Source organism: Conger conger, chromosome 2 (genome assembly GCF_963514075.1).
Source record: "Conger conger chromosome 2, fConCon1.1, whole genome shotgun sequence".
NCBI lineage: Eukaryota > Metazoa > Chordata > Actinopteri > Anguilliformes > Congridae > Conger > Conger conger.
The window spans coordinates 29,542,919-29,560,292 of record NC_083761.1 but is presented as its reverse complement, the minus strand read 5'-3'; the positions used below and the strand labels follow the sequence as shown (position 1 = coordinate 29,560,292).

The 17,374-nt window shown below is 38.6% G+C and overlaps 1 long non-coding RNA gene across 1 annotated transcript; it reads right to left on the bottom strand.

Annotated features, from left to right (window-relative positions):
* Positions 1-2,070: 2,070 nt before the first annotated feature.
* On the bottom strand, positions 2,071-6,008 carry LOC133122964 (uncharacterized). The gene is made up of 2 exons (XR_009708161.1): positions 5,555-6,008; positions 2,071-2,712 (listed from the first exon to the last, which is right to left on the bottom strand). It is a non-coding gene; the product is annotated as an uncharacterized LOC133122964 (long non-coding RNA).
* Between the last annotated feature and the right edge of the window lie 11,366 nt (positions 6,009-17,374).

The window sequence follows — 17,374 nt, the reverse complement described above, 5'->3', positions numbered from 1 at the left end:
GGGTCAGTATGTTGTATTCATACCCAACTGCATCCGTCCTGACCAACTCTGATCGGTCAGTCCCTTTCTCCCTACACCACAGGACTCGCCAGGGGTGCCCCCTTTCACCGCTGGTATTTGGAATTGCTATAGAGCACCTTGCCATTTCTATACCACACAATTGCGGCTATTAATATTGGACAAAATAACCACTCCATCTCCCTTCATGCAGACGATGTAATCATTTCAGATCCAGTATCATTTCTGCCTTTGCTTGATCTCATCACAACCTTTGAGAAAGTATCAGGTTATACTATAAACTGGCAGAGAAGTGAGGTCATGCCTCTCACTAATAACTTAGATCATCATTTTCTACAAGGCCTACCTTTCAAAATCACTGTTCATTATATTAAATACCTTGGCGTTATGATCCCCAGAGATCCTAAACAGATATGCAAACTGACCTTTCATGAAATGCTGAAAAAGTGGCACTAGGTTTTCACTCCACGCAATCCTCTTTACAAAAGCGAAACCACTCAACCGTATAACAAGGGAAGAAAATTGTTAAATAATTCATTGAAGATTTGGTATCAAATTAGAAAAGCCTATCAACTACCAGACACTTCTATCTATGCAACCATCTGTCACAATCACGACTTTCCCCACATTAAAATTTGTTGGAAACACAAAGGTACAAGTACTATTGAAGACATTCACATCGATAAGCAGTTTGCTTCCTTTTCCCAATGGAAAGAAAAATATGACCTCCCCATATCACACTTCTTTAGGTACTTACAAGTTAGACACTATGTCTACCATACATCCCCCAATTTGAGTCGCTCCTGGATGACTGTAAAATATACAAAGCCAAGACAGGTTGTCCCTATTCACAAGGTCGGATCTATGAATTCATACATATTCTCTCTGACTTGTGTATCTTCTGACCACTTGAGAAGGGACTGGGAGGGACTGGGAGGTTTGCAGCAATCAGAGGATAAATGGAATAAATTCTTAAAAGATGCCTCACGTTGCTCAATAAATGTGAGGCACCCACTGGAGTGGAGTGGTCCTGGAGAGCTACTGGGTAAGCTACATTTTGTTTGACATTCACAGTACCTCCGATCCATTTTGTGTTTGCTTATGGTGGAGTATAACACTAATGCTACCTTGTGTTAGTTAATGTGTGATACATTCTGACCAGCTGGTTTTACATTTGCGATACTAGGGACAGATGATGACAGAAGAGCCCTCATCCAGCCTCTACAAACTGATTAGATATTGTGTTTGTTTTAGTAAATGGTAAATAGTAAATGGCTGGCATTTATATAGCACTGTACCATTGATGCTTCTCATTCACCCATTCATGCACTCACTCACACACCAACGGTGATTGGCTGACATGCAAGGTACCAACCAGCAGTACCAACAAATTTTCCGGGGAAGTCTCCTGGGAAGGCAGGCCGATTTGTTGCTAAAAGCTACATAAAAATTTGTACTCTGAACTTAATGTGTTCAAATCATTTGACCAAAAATGAACATATGTTACTGCTGCTGTCATCAGCCAACAATGCAACAATTGCTGCTGCCTGTACCTGGCTATTGAGCTGAGCCTTCACTACTGCTGACGTCAGTCTCTTTTGCAGCACTTTTGCAGCATTTTTCAAGGGAAAATGCGTGCATTTTAGTGTTTGAGTGACTTTTCAAAAGTTGCTAAGTCCCAAAAAAAATTTTTTAAGTAGCTAAATTTGTTGCTAGGTACTTTTTGAAAAAAAAAAAGTTGCCAGGGTAGTCTGTTGCTAAATCTACCAACAAAATTGCTAGCTTGGCATCACTGATTTAGGGGTTAGGTGTCTTGCTCAGGGACACTTCGACACACCCAGGGTGGGATCGAACCGGCATCCCTCTGACTGCCAGTTTTGTCTTATGCCTGGATATGTTTTTTATGCAGACAGTTTATCAGTCACTGATTCGATGAAAAAGTTTTAACTTGTTTAAAAAAATGAATGTTAAGAAATCTAAGCATAGATATTTATAGAACAAGGTCTCAGCAATCAAGTAATATTTCGGTGCAACCAGTCATACGCAATAAAATCTAATTATTCCTATTTATTTAGTCTTATATAGATTTACAGCTTATTGTGTCTACACCACTGGTACACATATGTATATGCTGTTAAATGTCGAATATTCACTCATGTTAATTTTTTATACTATTTCTCCTTTAAACCCTTACATCATGCAACCTTAATCATTAGCATTACATATATCAAATAAAAACATACATTTTTTATTTTAAAGAGACAATTACTTTAATACATCAACTGCACTGGAGGAACAGATTGTAACGTATTAATTTAAAACAAAGAAAGTTCTATCTGATGGTGGTGACTGAGACCTGACAGTGGTGACACAGATCTGACAGTGGTGGCAAATAACAATTTTGCAGTACATTTTATCCTTCTGTAAATATTATCAACAACAGTGAACAGTGAAATGAAAACTACAGAACTGCAATATTTAAGCATAAACTTCAGAAAACACCCCAGGAACTGAAAACAAATCCATCCATTTCTGGGCTTCAAAATCTTCGAAAATATTCAGTCAGCTTTATCAGGAAGTAGACGATATGCTCCTTGTCTATGAAGTCCATGACTTCAGCAGACAGCTGGTGGATCTCCCTCGTCCTGCTTGCACGACCCAGCGATGATGGCTCCATCAGTTTGACCAGAGTATCTTTTACAATGATAAGAAGGGATTCATGGTTGCGTAATATTGTTTTAACACAAAAATCTTACCTTTTGTACCTTTAACAAACACACATTTCATTCACTCAGAATGAAAAGTGCCATGTAAATAACAAGTGTATACATTGGTAGAGAAGTCAAGTAGCAGAATATTATTTTTTAAACATGGTAGTGAACATAATGGGTCCATGAGCTTAATTGGTGCATTTAGCCTCATTTTTTTGTTTTTTTTTTAACTTATTTTTTACTTGTTTATTAAATTCTTGAATAAGAGTTGTGGAAGAGCAGGGTTTTCTTGATGGAGGGGTTTTTGAGTTTGCTTCCCTGTAGTATCTGCTTTTTTTTTTTGTTGATTCTTGTTTTTTTTTTACTTCTAGTTTGCTCTCTTCGCCAACTTTTTCAGTTTCTTCCTATCTTTTCTTTTCGCTTGACGGTTCTTTTTCAAATCTCTCTCGAGTATGTTGCTCTTGTTTTCTTTCTTTCCCTGTCCCCTGCTATAGACTGCCTATTTCTGTCAGTTGGCTTCTGTATAGTCTGAGCCAATGGACTCTCTGTGGGAGTTTCTGGGTGTTCTGGGTCCTTTGCTTACGGTCTCTTGACTCTTGCTCTCTACATTTCCACTCCCTTCTCTTATTCCTCTTTTCCCTTTCATTCAAATCACTGATAGTTTTTTAGCTTTCCATCCTCTACTCTCCTCTTCCATCTTTGATTTTCTTAGGTATTCCTCCTTTAACTCTGGGTCACTTTATATTTTTTTATCCTTTTTTTTTGTTGGTATTACCTGTTTCTTCTCTTTCTACTGAAAGCTGCTGCTTAAAGTACATAAAAGGAATTTAATTAATATGATTCCCGGTCCTGCCAAAGTTTTGCCGGCTCACATGGAGCGGCATAATTGGCTCGCTGCTTCAGAGGGAGGGACTTGGCCGGTTTAGTAGAGTGCAGCACAATAAAGCACCTCGGGCGCCTCGGAATCACGGTCACAGGCATGAGACAAGACGGCTTGAAGAAGGCGTGTCACTCTCCTTCGGGCTGCTGAGGGACGGGGTGTGGGCGGTGTATCTAATACTAAATCTAATTGTATCAGATCGGCTACCAAATTGGGAGAAAAAGGGAAAAAAAAACTAAAACACACTTTCTTTTTCAAAGAATTTGGATTCAGACCCGCGGCCCTGGCAAGGATGGGGATAGTTAACTTCCCTTAACTTTTCCCATTCATTCTCAACGGCACTTCTTAACACTACGGGTGTAATATATTCTTGGCCACACGTTGATATCGTGGTGCTGCTCCGAGCTAAACGAATGACGTCTTTTCAGTGCGGATTCCTTAACTATACGAAACGCAAATAATTTCCATGGGCGCCGACGCACGTTTCGGTAAGTCTATCTAAATAATTATTTTACTACTAACGGGTCCTTGAATGATACTGATGTTGTTGAGGTATTCCCACAACATTTTCAGTAAAATTGCCTGTAGTTTAATCAGTTACTGCAATGCATTATTATTTTGAATGTTCCAATTGTTAGTTTTTTTATGTGGGAAAATTACAGGTAAACGGGATCATGTCTCGGCATGTCTGTTTCGCAACGTCGTAGCCAGCTACATTAACATTCTATCACATTAGGGTTTAAAATGTCATCTTTAATAGTATTGCCAGTCTTTGTATCTACGTTTGATTCACTGTGTCATGAAGGCTTAGACAATTGTTACTCTTATTTCACTAAAAGCAATAAGTAGCGCCAATGCCAATTGTTTATTGTCATAGGGCTAACTTACTGTCATTCAGACATCTTATTTTGGTATATGTTCCTTTATTTACCATTAATACATTATCATTGTTGTTGTTGTTAACTTGCCCATATTATGTAGTTGCCCAGCTAAGTACTTAAATAATAGAGCTGTTTCCACAATAATTATATTATACAATATTTACACCCATGTTACCTTAAATTATATGAATGTACAGTAAATACATAGACTTATTGTTTTGTTTTTTCTTTGTTTAGTACAATAATGACTGTAATGCCATACCTTATATCATTGCACATATAAAACCAGGCACACAGTATAATTAGTACGGGTCTCTTGGTTACTTTTGTCCTAACTAATGTTACTTTGATATCTCCAGGTGATCAGCATGTGGAAGTGTGTATATTTTCTCCCAGGTAGGCTACAGATGTGCTTCTGAAGAAGTCTGTGAAGTCCTTGGCAAAATCAGAACAATACCAGTACTTAACACCAGTCCTGAGAAGCTTCAGGAGACCCAGCAGTTTTGGCAGCACCCGACTGTCGGGAGATAGGCTGTGTGTGTGCCAGTTGTCACCTTCCCTCCTGCCCTGGTTATTCCAACTGCCCCAGTCCCAAGCCCAGTCTCCTTTAATACCTGTGCATATCAACCCTGCTAATATTGTTACAAATAACAATATATAGTTATTCATTTATATTTTTGTTGCTGTTGTTGTGTTTATATGTTCATAAGAATTATGCAATGCTATTTGTTTAGTACTGACGCCTAGTGGTTCAAATTGTAAACTTAAATTTTGTCAATGGGAGAAATGTACACGGTGAGGAGTTGGTATATTAACCCTTTCACATGTAAGTTCTAAAATAATTCCAAGGACCGCTGATCTTTTTTTTTTTTTTTTGCGTGCAACAGCTCTTCCAGAATTCGACTTCTACATCACACTTGCCTTCCCTCGGTTGAAGTAGGCCTAGCCCTTGATACTGACCAGTCACTATAATAGCCCATTAATACTACTATAGGCGTACTACTACTATAATAATACAAATATATAAATAGTAGTAGTAATAATAATAACAACAATAATCTTACCCATTAGTGTGGAAACTGCCAAACTGCCCCCAAATCAGTGGATACCGACCGTTTGCACTGTGTTTTGCAGCTGCTGTTTATATATATTCTTAAACTTTATCTTCATTCAATTGTCTGCATTGGACAATTTAATTCTGTTCAATATATCTAAATATACAACGAATACAACAACGCTAGATGACTCTTGTGTATCGCAGGTACCGTCTGAATTGTTAGAAGCAAGCTAGCTACATGCTCTGTCCATTTCGTTCATCAGTCAATGTCAGCTAATGCGGTTCCAGTGGTGAATACGTCATTGTTTACGATATTATTTCCATGTTTTCAAAGACGTGTTACAAATTATATGTATTCCGATTCTAGCAGGCAGCATAGGACACCCATGATGTCCATTTGAGGCTTGTACTGATCACGATATGCTAACATTAAGGTAAAACCACATTACTCTAATAGTACACTTCACACGGTCGCAGAAATATAACGTCATCTGGTCAAACCAAAGACCGCGACAAGGATACGCCACGAGATGGCGACAAAGTGCAGACGTTCTTCCTGAAACTGGAGATGCCAGGATCTCACCACCAAAAACCAGGGACTGTGGTTATAGTTCTCCACATCACTCCAAGTCCACGTTCCCTCTAGTGTTGATGGGTTTCAGGGTCACGTGAGGTAGTCGGAGTGCTACAAGTTATTTTCTACCATTTATTTTCAATTGTTACGGTAGGCAGGTAAGTTAGAGTTAATTCTACCATGTAGCCTAAGTAGCTAATTTAGCTAACGTGGATAACTTGGCTAGCTAAATGAGCTGACGAAACAATCTTGGCATTCTACAGTGCATCGAATTCTGTTTATACAACAGAGCATTAACATGTGCTTTGGGTGATGCAGAAAGCCACAGAAAATGGATGGTTTACGCATTTTACCAAGCTAACTTAAATGTCAGAAAGTAAAAGTGCTAGATCGCTAATGTATCTAAAGTCTATTCACCAGGAGACGGGCTGGAGTTTTAACACAAATTTTTTGAATCCACTTCGCCTCTAAAAAATTTAGCTTCCCTTGTTTTAGTTTTCCTCCAGTTCCACTCAAATCTCGATGGATTTTAAGATGCGACCAGACTCCGTGTGTAACGTGAAAAGTCACTCAAGTTAGCTCACCTTTCAAACCGTGCAAAACAAGGTAACGTTAGCAAATATCCCTTCCTAGCCCAGATCACTGGCATTCATGTGTCATTTTCGGGTGGGAAATGTTACACAAGCACCCATAAACATTCTCATGTTAAATAAACAAACGTTTATGCTTCTCACTGTTGGCGTGACGGCTTCATATTTCACAAGAATTGTTGATGGACAAATTGAACACAGTGCTGAATACTGATCGCTTGGGGATTCTTTCAACCAGCTACCAAACAGCATGTGTTTGTCCCAATCCTTATTATACGATACAGAGCGTTTGAGTCTTTTTTTGAGGAATTGGATTTTTAATTTGCCTTTGCCCATCATCCTCCTCGTCCGTTTCGCCACCCATCGTTTGATTTGTTTCATTAGGCTTGGAGGACTACTTCAAAATTCACTAAAATTTTTATCTCTTTCTCTCTCTTAAAATCACATCCGCTGATAGATCGCTTCAAAGCTTTCACTTTTGTCGCCAAATACAATGGTCGTCGCAACGCGTTGACATAGAGTAGAGTCTAACCAATAAATGCGTTCTTTACATAAAATATTTGTGTGTTCTGGGACTTGGCGCTCTCGAGGGTGCGTGAGCCTGAAGGAATGTGGTGCACAACTACCTTGTGTTGGTGCCAATTCCTCTTTTATTGCAAAAATAAAGAGTGTAATTCGTGAAGGTTAATAACGTCTCTGCTCCATTTGTTACAGTACATTTAGGAACGAACACTGGATACGCTGTCTACATTTCATTAAGCAATACTAATGTATGCAACACTCGAAAATACTTAGATTCCGGGACATTTCGTGTCATAATTTTTTCCAGGACAGACAACAAAAATACGGGACAGTGCCGTAGAATCCAGGACGGGTGGCAACCCTACCTGTGAACCCAATTCAGTAATTCTGTTTCGTGATATGCCCCCTGAGCATCTGGACGTCAGCATAAACAAATAAATTCTCACAATGAGGACATGAAGCCGGCGTTGTAAAGACTTATTTGGTGCCGCCGTGTTTTTTGGAAAATAACTGCGTTTAGTCTTAAGCCCAGTATACACCAAACAGCCAAGACGATACGAGATGAGACAAGACGAGACAATAATCTCCGAACATCCGTGTTTAAATCTTGAAACGTCCGCGAGTATGGATTATCAATCAATCAATCAATTTTTATTAGCATTGTCACAAAGCAGCTTTACAGAGAAACTTCAATTCCCCAAGAGTACGCCAAGGGCGTGTAACGGGAAGAAACCTTCAGAAGAACCTGTCTCAGTAGGGGAACCCATGTGCTGCTGGTTGACAACCATTCTTTCTTTTTGTTGAAAGAATGGTTTTAAAAAGAAAAACATTCATAAAAGTACATAAATGTACAATTAAAAAGTTGAAGCAGAAATTAGACGGAAGGATGGCAGGAACACCAATGGGTGGCACTGTCAGGCAAGGGGACAGGCTTGGGGCTACATTGGAATTAGCTTGGCAGGAGGGACATGCACAGCTGGTCTTGGGCTGGAGCTCTGGGCCAGGAGGGGGTGCTCAGGAACAGTTGGGCTAGAGCTCCAGGCAGGTGCCCAGAGCGGGGAGAAGAGGAAAGTAACATTGTTAGGGGGTTCAGATGGTAATTGGTCAATCACAGCAGGAGAGAGAGAGAGGTGCCCGTGTGCGATAAGGAGAAACCCCGGCAGAATAAGGCTATAGCAGCATACCTAAGGGAAACGGAGACAGTAGCCAACACAGCCATGAGGGCAGGCTTGAGACAGTCACCACCAGCCACCCACTCCTGCCCCTCAACTATAGGACAGACTAAAGAGATACGTTTTTAGCCTAGCTTTAAATAAGGTGATAGTGTCTGCACCCCGAACATGAGCAAGTCATTTGTTCCACAGGAAAGGAGCATGGTAAGAAAAGGCTCTGCCACCTGTCGTGTTTGCTAAAAACATATATTCGCGTGAGACACTGTTAACTAAATATGCCGTCTTTATTAGCTTAGCAACTCTCCTAACCCTTTTTCTTTCCACATATCCCAACACTGGTTCCTATTGGTCCATAATACATAGGGCTTCCTATTGGTCAAATACATGTCAATCAATTGTATTATGTACTGACATGCAATAATACCACACCACCTCTGGTACTTGTAGTTATTCGTGGAATAACAAGGAGGCCTGCACCCTGCGAACAGAGCATTCGTGAGGGAGTATAAAGATGAAGTAAATTGTTTGTGTACAGAGGGGCAAGCCCATGTAAGGCTTTAAAATCAGAAATATCTTGTAATCTATTTGAAATGTAACAGGCTGGGCTGATGTGCTCAAATCTCCCTGTTCTAGTAAGAATTCAAGCTGCTGCATTTTGAATTAGCTGCATTCCTTTCATAGAGGAATTTGCACATCCAGACAAAAGAGCATTGCTGTAATCTAATCTTGAGGTAACAAAAGCATGGACTAGCTTTTCTGCATCATTTAGGGACAGTATCTTCCAAATTTTGGAAATATTCCTCAAGTGGTAAAAAGCAAGTGTATCAAATGCAAGATCTGGATCAAAAGCAACACAAAGATCTTTGATAACAGCACTTGAAGTGATTTCAATGTTGGTCATATCGTCAGATAATTTACATCTTAGGGACTACTTGGGCCCCACTACCATTATCTCTGTCTCTCATCCATTTCTTTAAGACAAGATCCATTTTTGACAGCTGGACCATTTCAGGTTTGACTGATAGATACAACTGTGTGTCGTCAGCATAGCAGTGGAACTTAATGCCATGTTTGCAAAAAACTTGTTCCAGGGGAAGCATATATATAGAGAAAAGCAAGGGCCCAAGCACAGATCCTTGTGGTACTCTGTATCTAACCCTGGATTGAGAAGTTATTGTTAAAATGCACAAATTGATATCGGTCTGATAGGCATGATCTAAACCAAGAGAGAACCTGTCCCCAAAGGCCTACACTATTTTTAAGTATATCCAACAGGATGAGGTGATCAACTGTGTCAAATGCTGCACTTAAATCTAGAAGCACAAGTACAGAGATGTAGCCATTCGGAAGCGAGGAGTAGGTCATTGAGTACTTTGACCAGGGCTGTTTCAGTGCTGTGGAAGGGTCTAAAACCAGATTTAAAAACTTCCAATATATGACTGGGGTGCAGAAATGAACAAAGTTGTTTTTAAATGACCTTTTCTTGAACTTTAGACAGGAATGGGAGGTTTGTCAAGTCATTCACATCTAAGTTTGGCTTCTTAAAAAGGGGTTTGATGACTGTAAGTTTAAGAGTCTGTGGTATGTGTCCAGATGTTAAAGAAGCATTGACAATATATAGGAGTGGTGTTCCAATCACTGGTAGTAGCTCCTTCAAAAGCTTTGTTGGGATAGGGTCTAGAAGACAAGTAGAAGATTTTGAGTATTGGAGTAAGAGTTCAGACAGGCCATCGGTCCTTCCGAAGATTCTGCATCTATGTGTTGAGTGGATGGAAAGACAGACCGTATTGGAGGGGTGGCAGAAGAACTTTGAATCTTGCTCCTGATTTTTATCATTTTGTCATCAAAGAAATTCAAGAAATCATTGCTACCAAATGATATTGAGACACAGGGATCATTATAATTCTTTGTTAATCTGGCAACAGTGTTAAACAGGTGCCTAGAATTGTTTCTGTTTTCATCAATTAAGGAAGAGAAATATGATGAATGTGCTGTGGAGAGGGTTTATAGCAGTGGAGGCTCCTCCATAGAGGTGGAGGAGGCCTGGCCTCCCCAATAATTTGAGAGAAGAGAGAGATTAAAAAAAAACAATAAATATATTTATTTTATTTATTTATTTTAACAAAAAACATATTTTTTATTTTTTATATTCATATTATTTTAGTTTTGTTCATAAATCTAAATTTTCCCATGGCTAAAACCCAATATTGCAATTGTAAAGCAACAGGCCAGATTTCCCTATCAGTTTGTATTAAGGGAGGCCAGGCCTCCCCTAGGAAATTAGCTTTTCATAGAAGTCAATGTAATGCATTTTTTTTCATGCCAATATGTGATTGGCCAGATCACTGAAAATGGGTGGGCAACGGAGGCCTGGCCTCACCATGCATTGTGTCCAGGGCTGAAAGATTGACATTTTGTTCGTCCAATCACATGCTACTGGTTCATTTGGAATCAACTATCCGTTCCTTTCCTATTCAACACAGAAGCCATTTTGAGAATTCGCTAGTCACTTCAGTCAAACAAACACTCGCCATAGTGGCTCATTTGGCCAAACACTTTTGCTTAAAACTACCTCGGAAGTCGGCGAGATTCTAGCGCAATTTGAGATCTTGGGCTGGAGATATGCAGATTCCAGATACTAGGGAGTGAGAATGACATTCAATAGGTCATGTTAGACACCATTTGGGATTTATTGAACAGTTTTATTTTTAATGTAGTCCATTTCGTTTTATTACAAGTCAATTTAATAATCTTCCATATCAAATTACTGAATTGTTGCTCTGTGAGGAAATTCACTCTAAATACGAATAGAGTGCTGCCCTCTAGTGGATAACGTTAACGTTAGATAAAGCCAACTGGAAGCATATTTTTACATATTTTATATTAAATATATTGAATAAAACTACATATGATAAAGAAAGTGTTATCTTATCTTTTTTATATGCTAAACTTGATTAAATTGGTGATTACATGTTGAAGCTGTAGAAGAATGAAAAATGTAAGCTAAACAAAATTGTTTTTAACTACATAATTAAAATTCCTGCCTTTTACACATGTTCACTTGGCATTTATATTACATCCAAATGTCATTTCTCAGCTTAATTATCAGGCAGGCTCATAGACTTACAGCAATGTCATTTCTTCAGGAAGGCACAAGGCTAAGCTCTGCACAATGAATTTCATCAGCCAGAACTTTCTGACTGTAGCTTACACTCCAAATAGTATGCCTTTGGCCAGCACAAAGACAGATAAGAGAACAGGGAACATTCCATCGCGAGTGAAGTGAGCAAGCGGAAAAAAATGGCCTCCTCAATTCTGGAAGTCACCAGCCTCCACTGGTTTATAGGCAAGTAGGCTGTCTTTCCAGGCATGGAGGAATACCTGCAATTTGGTAATTTGCTAACTGACTCTTCATTTTTGTGACTGTTTTCCAGGTTAGTAAAGTGTCACAAGCACCATGTATTGTGTAATTCAGTTTTATAAAATCAGTATAGAGTTTGATTTACGTTTGTCAGGTTGGTGAATGTCCAGTTTATCTAGTTTAGTGTGAATTAGCTCATGTAGGCTAACTAAGATGTGAGAAGTTAGCTAACGTTCGCCAGTAATGTTATGAATGCTCCGAACGCTAGCTAACTATATAACTTATTTGAATAAATTTTACTGTTACTAAGCAAAGTTAACGTTAGCAAAGTTAACGTTAGCCCTATGTTAGTTTCCTGTGAAATTTGGAAAGTTAGCGAACATTTCTTGTTTTCCTGTTTGGCGCGAAATTAGGTAATGTTAGCTACCAAGGGCATATGCTCATATTCGTTTGGAAATCAATTCGGTTACTTATGACATAATAAAATGTAACTTATGTAAAGTTAGCCCAGATTGGCACTGCCGCTATTCTAGCTAAAATTAACGTATTCTCTTCTCCAATTAACGTTATGTGTCGTTGTTGTAGAGACAACAGGATTCAGCACTCTGTGCTGATAGCTTTGTATCTTGTTGTGTAAATGGCTCCACATATCCCATTCCTTTTAATTTTATATTTTTGGCTGGCTCAATAGTTTCAAGTTTAATGAATTCATCACTGCGATGCTTGTCCGAGGATACTGGGAAGTATGTAAAGTGCATTGAGGATGCTGATGCAGAATATAGACACATGTTTAGGAATGACCATTTATTTTGAGTGTCTATAAACAAGATATAAATGTCTAGTGAATAGAGATATGGAAAGTGTATGGGGAAGATATTGTTTTTGATAGTGACCATTTTATTTTGAGTGTTCTATGAACAAGAGATAAATGTCTAGAGACAGAGACAATGGTTATATCTGTACAGCAGTACAAGTAACTCTATTAAAGGGACAGTGCAGGCAGGGGTGATAATTTTAATACTTGTGATAATTTTAATACTTGTGATAATTTTAATACTTGTGATAATTTTAATACTTGTGATAATTTTAATACTTGTGATAATTGTAAATAAATATAACTTTGAGAGACTTCATGAAAACAGGTCAAGTCTAACTGACTCTTCATTTTTGTGACTGTTTTCCAGATATTTAAAAATATCACTGTCTATGCGTGCCACGCCCGGTACGTGTAACAATAACACAGGATTTTTAGCCATGACTGCTATATTTACTATTTCTGTATCATAAGTTAAGTCCAGATTGAGAGTATGGTTATGAGAATGTATGGACTGTATATGTTAATCATAGCCAATAGATTCAATGATCACCGTCACTATTCATGTGAATATTAAAATTCCCTGCAATTACTACTTTATCTGAATTTACAACAAGGCTGGAAAGGAAATCATCAAACTCAAGTAAGAAACCACTGTATGGCCCTGGTGGCCTGTATACAATTACAAGGATAAAACTGACTGCTTTTTTGTCCAGACGTGCAAAACTGAGAACAAGCACTTCAAAAAAAAAAAAAAAAGTAAAAATTGAAGCCAGATTTCAAAGTAGCATAGAGATTGGAATTATATACAGGAGCAACACCCCCTCGGCGACCCGTCAGGCGGGGAATGTGAGTATAACTGTAACCCAGGATTCATTTAGGACAATATATTAATCAGTTTTAAGCCAAGTTTCACTTAAACATAGGATTTCAATTTGATGATCGGTAAGTAATTCATTTACAAGAGTTGCTTTAGGAGCTAGTGATCTGATATTAATCAATCCAATTTCTGGATAGCCACATTATTAGTAGAATGACAGGGTCTGATTTGTTTTAGATTAACCATACAACCACCCTTAATGGGCTTTTTAGCAAGACTTAATTTAGTTCTGGGTACAGACACTATCTCAATAGTGTGAAACCTGGGCAGCAGTTCTTGGAAACAAGCAGAAATCTGTGTAGGACAGAAGGTCTGCTGCCTGGCCTTGGCCTGGTGTGTCAAGAAATTGAATTTCTGAGACTAAGACACATTTCTAGAGAGAAGAGCCGCACCCTCCAACGAGGGGTGAATACCATCTCTTCTCAAAAGACCAGGCTTCCCCCAAAAGGTATTCCAATTGTCTATGATGCCCACACCATTTGCAGGGCACCAACCAGACAACCAATGATTTAGTGATGTTAATTTGCTGTAGATTTCATCAACACGCCGTGAGGGGACGGGACCAGAGCAAATAACTGACGTAGACATCTGTTTTGCCAAATCACACACCCATTTAAAATGATCATTGGTGATCTCTGATTGCTTCAATCAGACATTGTTAGTTGCAATAATCCAGTCAGGAAATGACGAGTTGGGTGGCTTTCTCCGTCAGGAGATGACGGATACGGCGTATATTGTAGAGGAAGAACCTGCAGGTTCTGGCAATGGAGGATACATGTGGAGTCAGGGTGAGGCGGTTATGAAGAGTCACCCCAAGATTCCTGGCCGTATGGGAGGAGGATACTACAAAGTCCTCAACAACCAGTGAGAGGTCGATTTAGCTAAATATCTAAGGAACATTATGTCTGACCCTGGATAAATGGGTAACATACTTTACACCATAAAAAACATCTCTGGTTAGTCTGCAGCTATCCTAGCCATCGAATGTCTATTGGTGTGTTTTGTTGGGATAGCTACCTAGCTCTATGCTTCTGTGCTTTGCTAGCTAGTTCATATTGGCTTGGCGGTAAAGTAACGTTAACATTACTAGCTAATTGCGTTAGCTAGCTAGCTGTGTAATGTTAAATAGGACAATTTAGCTATAATGGCAACTTCTAGCTAGCTAGCTATGTTATTAAGTCCTGTAAAGCATATACAATTAAACTAACAACAGCAGACTAGAAGTACACATATCATATAATGAAATAAAGTGTTTATAGACAAGTTTATACAGTTTAAGGCATTTTTAATCATGACAACTGGTTTAAGCAGGTGGGTTTAATGTTTCGGCTGATTGTTCTATGTAACGCACTATATTTACTGATTACAGACATCTTCATATCAGTGGTCACACTAATGCAGTATTCCTTCATTATATAAGCAGGGGGGGAAAAATGCAGATTCTGATTTTGTTGTATTAAAAGGTGCTGATTTGAGAAGCTACAGCAACTGCAACTTACCAAATAATTGCTGCCACACACACACACACACATAGACTGACCCTGTGGAAATATCTGAATGTGTTTCTAAGCCGATCAGCTTTCGGCATCTAGCATGTGTTGTAGTTTGTATCATAATATTTACATGGTCCTGGGTAGCAAGTTATAGAAAGTAAAGTGTTTGCATCTATTTCAATTCTTCTCTTTTTGCGCTTGCTTAGTGGCCTAGCTAACTAGTTGGTTTAAAACAAACTTTAAAAAATCCACTTGCAATGGCACAAGCCAAACGGTAGCTGAAAGTTTTACAAAATCAGCCATCGCAATGCTTCCGGACAATTACTGTAACTTCAGCTATTTCATTTTTGACTCGGTCCAGAAAAGGCGGAAAAGAATGTGGTACAAGGGGTTCAAAGCTTGTTGGTTACTTCATTGAAACTCTTGCTGCTGTGGCATTTACGTGTAAGGGCCATTATGTATTTGATAGGTAACAGTATTAAACTACTTAAGGTTCTCCATTCTTTTTAAATGGTCAAATAAAATGATTAATAATAGTTAATTAATAACTATTAATAATGAATTAATAGTTCAAGTTATTATGACAAAATTGGTGGAGTTTATTCAGAACGCAAATGGAATATTGTAAAATGCAGATTTTGGTTTACTTTCTGATAACACAAGATACCATCGGTTAGGGCAACCACTGTTTACATAGTTATGATTACATTACCTTCCGGTAAAAAAAAGTCTGGAAATTCAACACAAAAATTATGTTTAAAGTGAGAGATAATGTCATAATGGTTGGCAAAAGCTGAAAGACAGGAAATTCACAGAAGCACCGAGAACATTATCTTGACCAATGCACTGACAAAGCTTCCAACACACAATGCATTAATACCTGCTATGGGTACTGTAACTATGGTGGTCTACTTCAAACAACATGTACCACTGGGCAGGCTGGACAGGATACAATGAAATATTCTCTTTGAATCAACAAACCAAATAGATTATTTTCAGTTTTTGGGTTGAATTTCGTCTTTCAAAAACTTCCAAAGCTACATTGATGTTAAAGTAAAATTACATAGGCTGCAATTACATTGTATGTAATGTAAAATTAGCTAAATTAAACTTTAAAGCAATTAAGACAATACATGAAATATATTATTGCAGCCTACACATAGCTAGCTACATTTCAATATACTACCTACCAAAATAAAATTCCGAACTATTAAGCTGGTCCGCGGAATGCCTGCTGATAGCATTAAAGTTAAGTTTTAGGGCTCAACTGCGCTGTACTTTCAGTACGTTCAACACCGGCTCATGGCTCATTTGACCGTGGAATGATTTTTGGTTTGAGTATCTCAGAAACCGCTGATCTCCTGGGATTTTCATGCACACTAATCTCTAGAGTTTGAGTGCAAAATGATGCAAAAAACTAAAAAATAGTGAGCAGCAGTTCTGCAGAGAGAAACACCTTGTTAATGAGATTGTTAATCAGGGGAGAATGGCCAGACTGGTCAAAGCTGACAGGAAGGTGACAATAATGTAAATAACCACACATCACAGTGGTATGCAGGAGAGCATCTCTGAACACACAACGCATCATAACTCAAACCACAAGAGTTTATCCCACCCCTTCTCTGTGAACATGCTGATGTTGAAACGCCAGTGGCTGTGGTAATTTAAACAAATTTTCAACAAATGCGCTTGAATTACAGCTATTTGAGGTTTTGGTACAGAGCGCCAGGCCGTCAACTGCATATTTTGAAACCCAAATTTAAGGACTATAAACACAGGCAGAGGGTGAGGCAATATATCAGTGATAGAAAGGGATTTACAATAGTCTAATAACAATGTTTTAAGACAGAAATCTTACCTATTGTACCTTTAACTGCAGGCCTGTCTGTAGCCTCTTGTTGGTATTTCAATAGCCATAAAGCCTCCTCCCCTATAAATAAAAACACATCAGACTGACCGCCTTCCAAATCAACTGGAAGTGGGTCCCCTGTATCACCCAGTGCATCCTTCCAGTTCAAGTGAAATCCAATGGAAACATAGACCTACCTTACAATGACATTGGGATGTGGCTTCCAACAAGTTCACCAGGGAAGAACATAACAATTACACATTTTACAGGCTTGGAGTTCTGGCCACATACATGTCCAACTAAGCATAATTTAATTTTATAAGATGGAATCATTACACTGAAGAATGCTAAATTTTTTAACATCACAAGGCTTCAAATTAAACAAGGCTTTAAATATATTTTTTAAAATCCACAATGGCATTTCGGATCACCTGACATCGGTAGCCAATCTAAACTGTGAAATAACCAGAAGCCATGTGACTTCCAACAGGAATTGTAAAATCTTTCATTGGTTTAAAGACCTTTGCTTGATTGTATGAATACAAGCGTGTGGACAAAGTCAAACAAATATA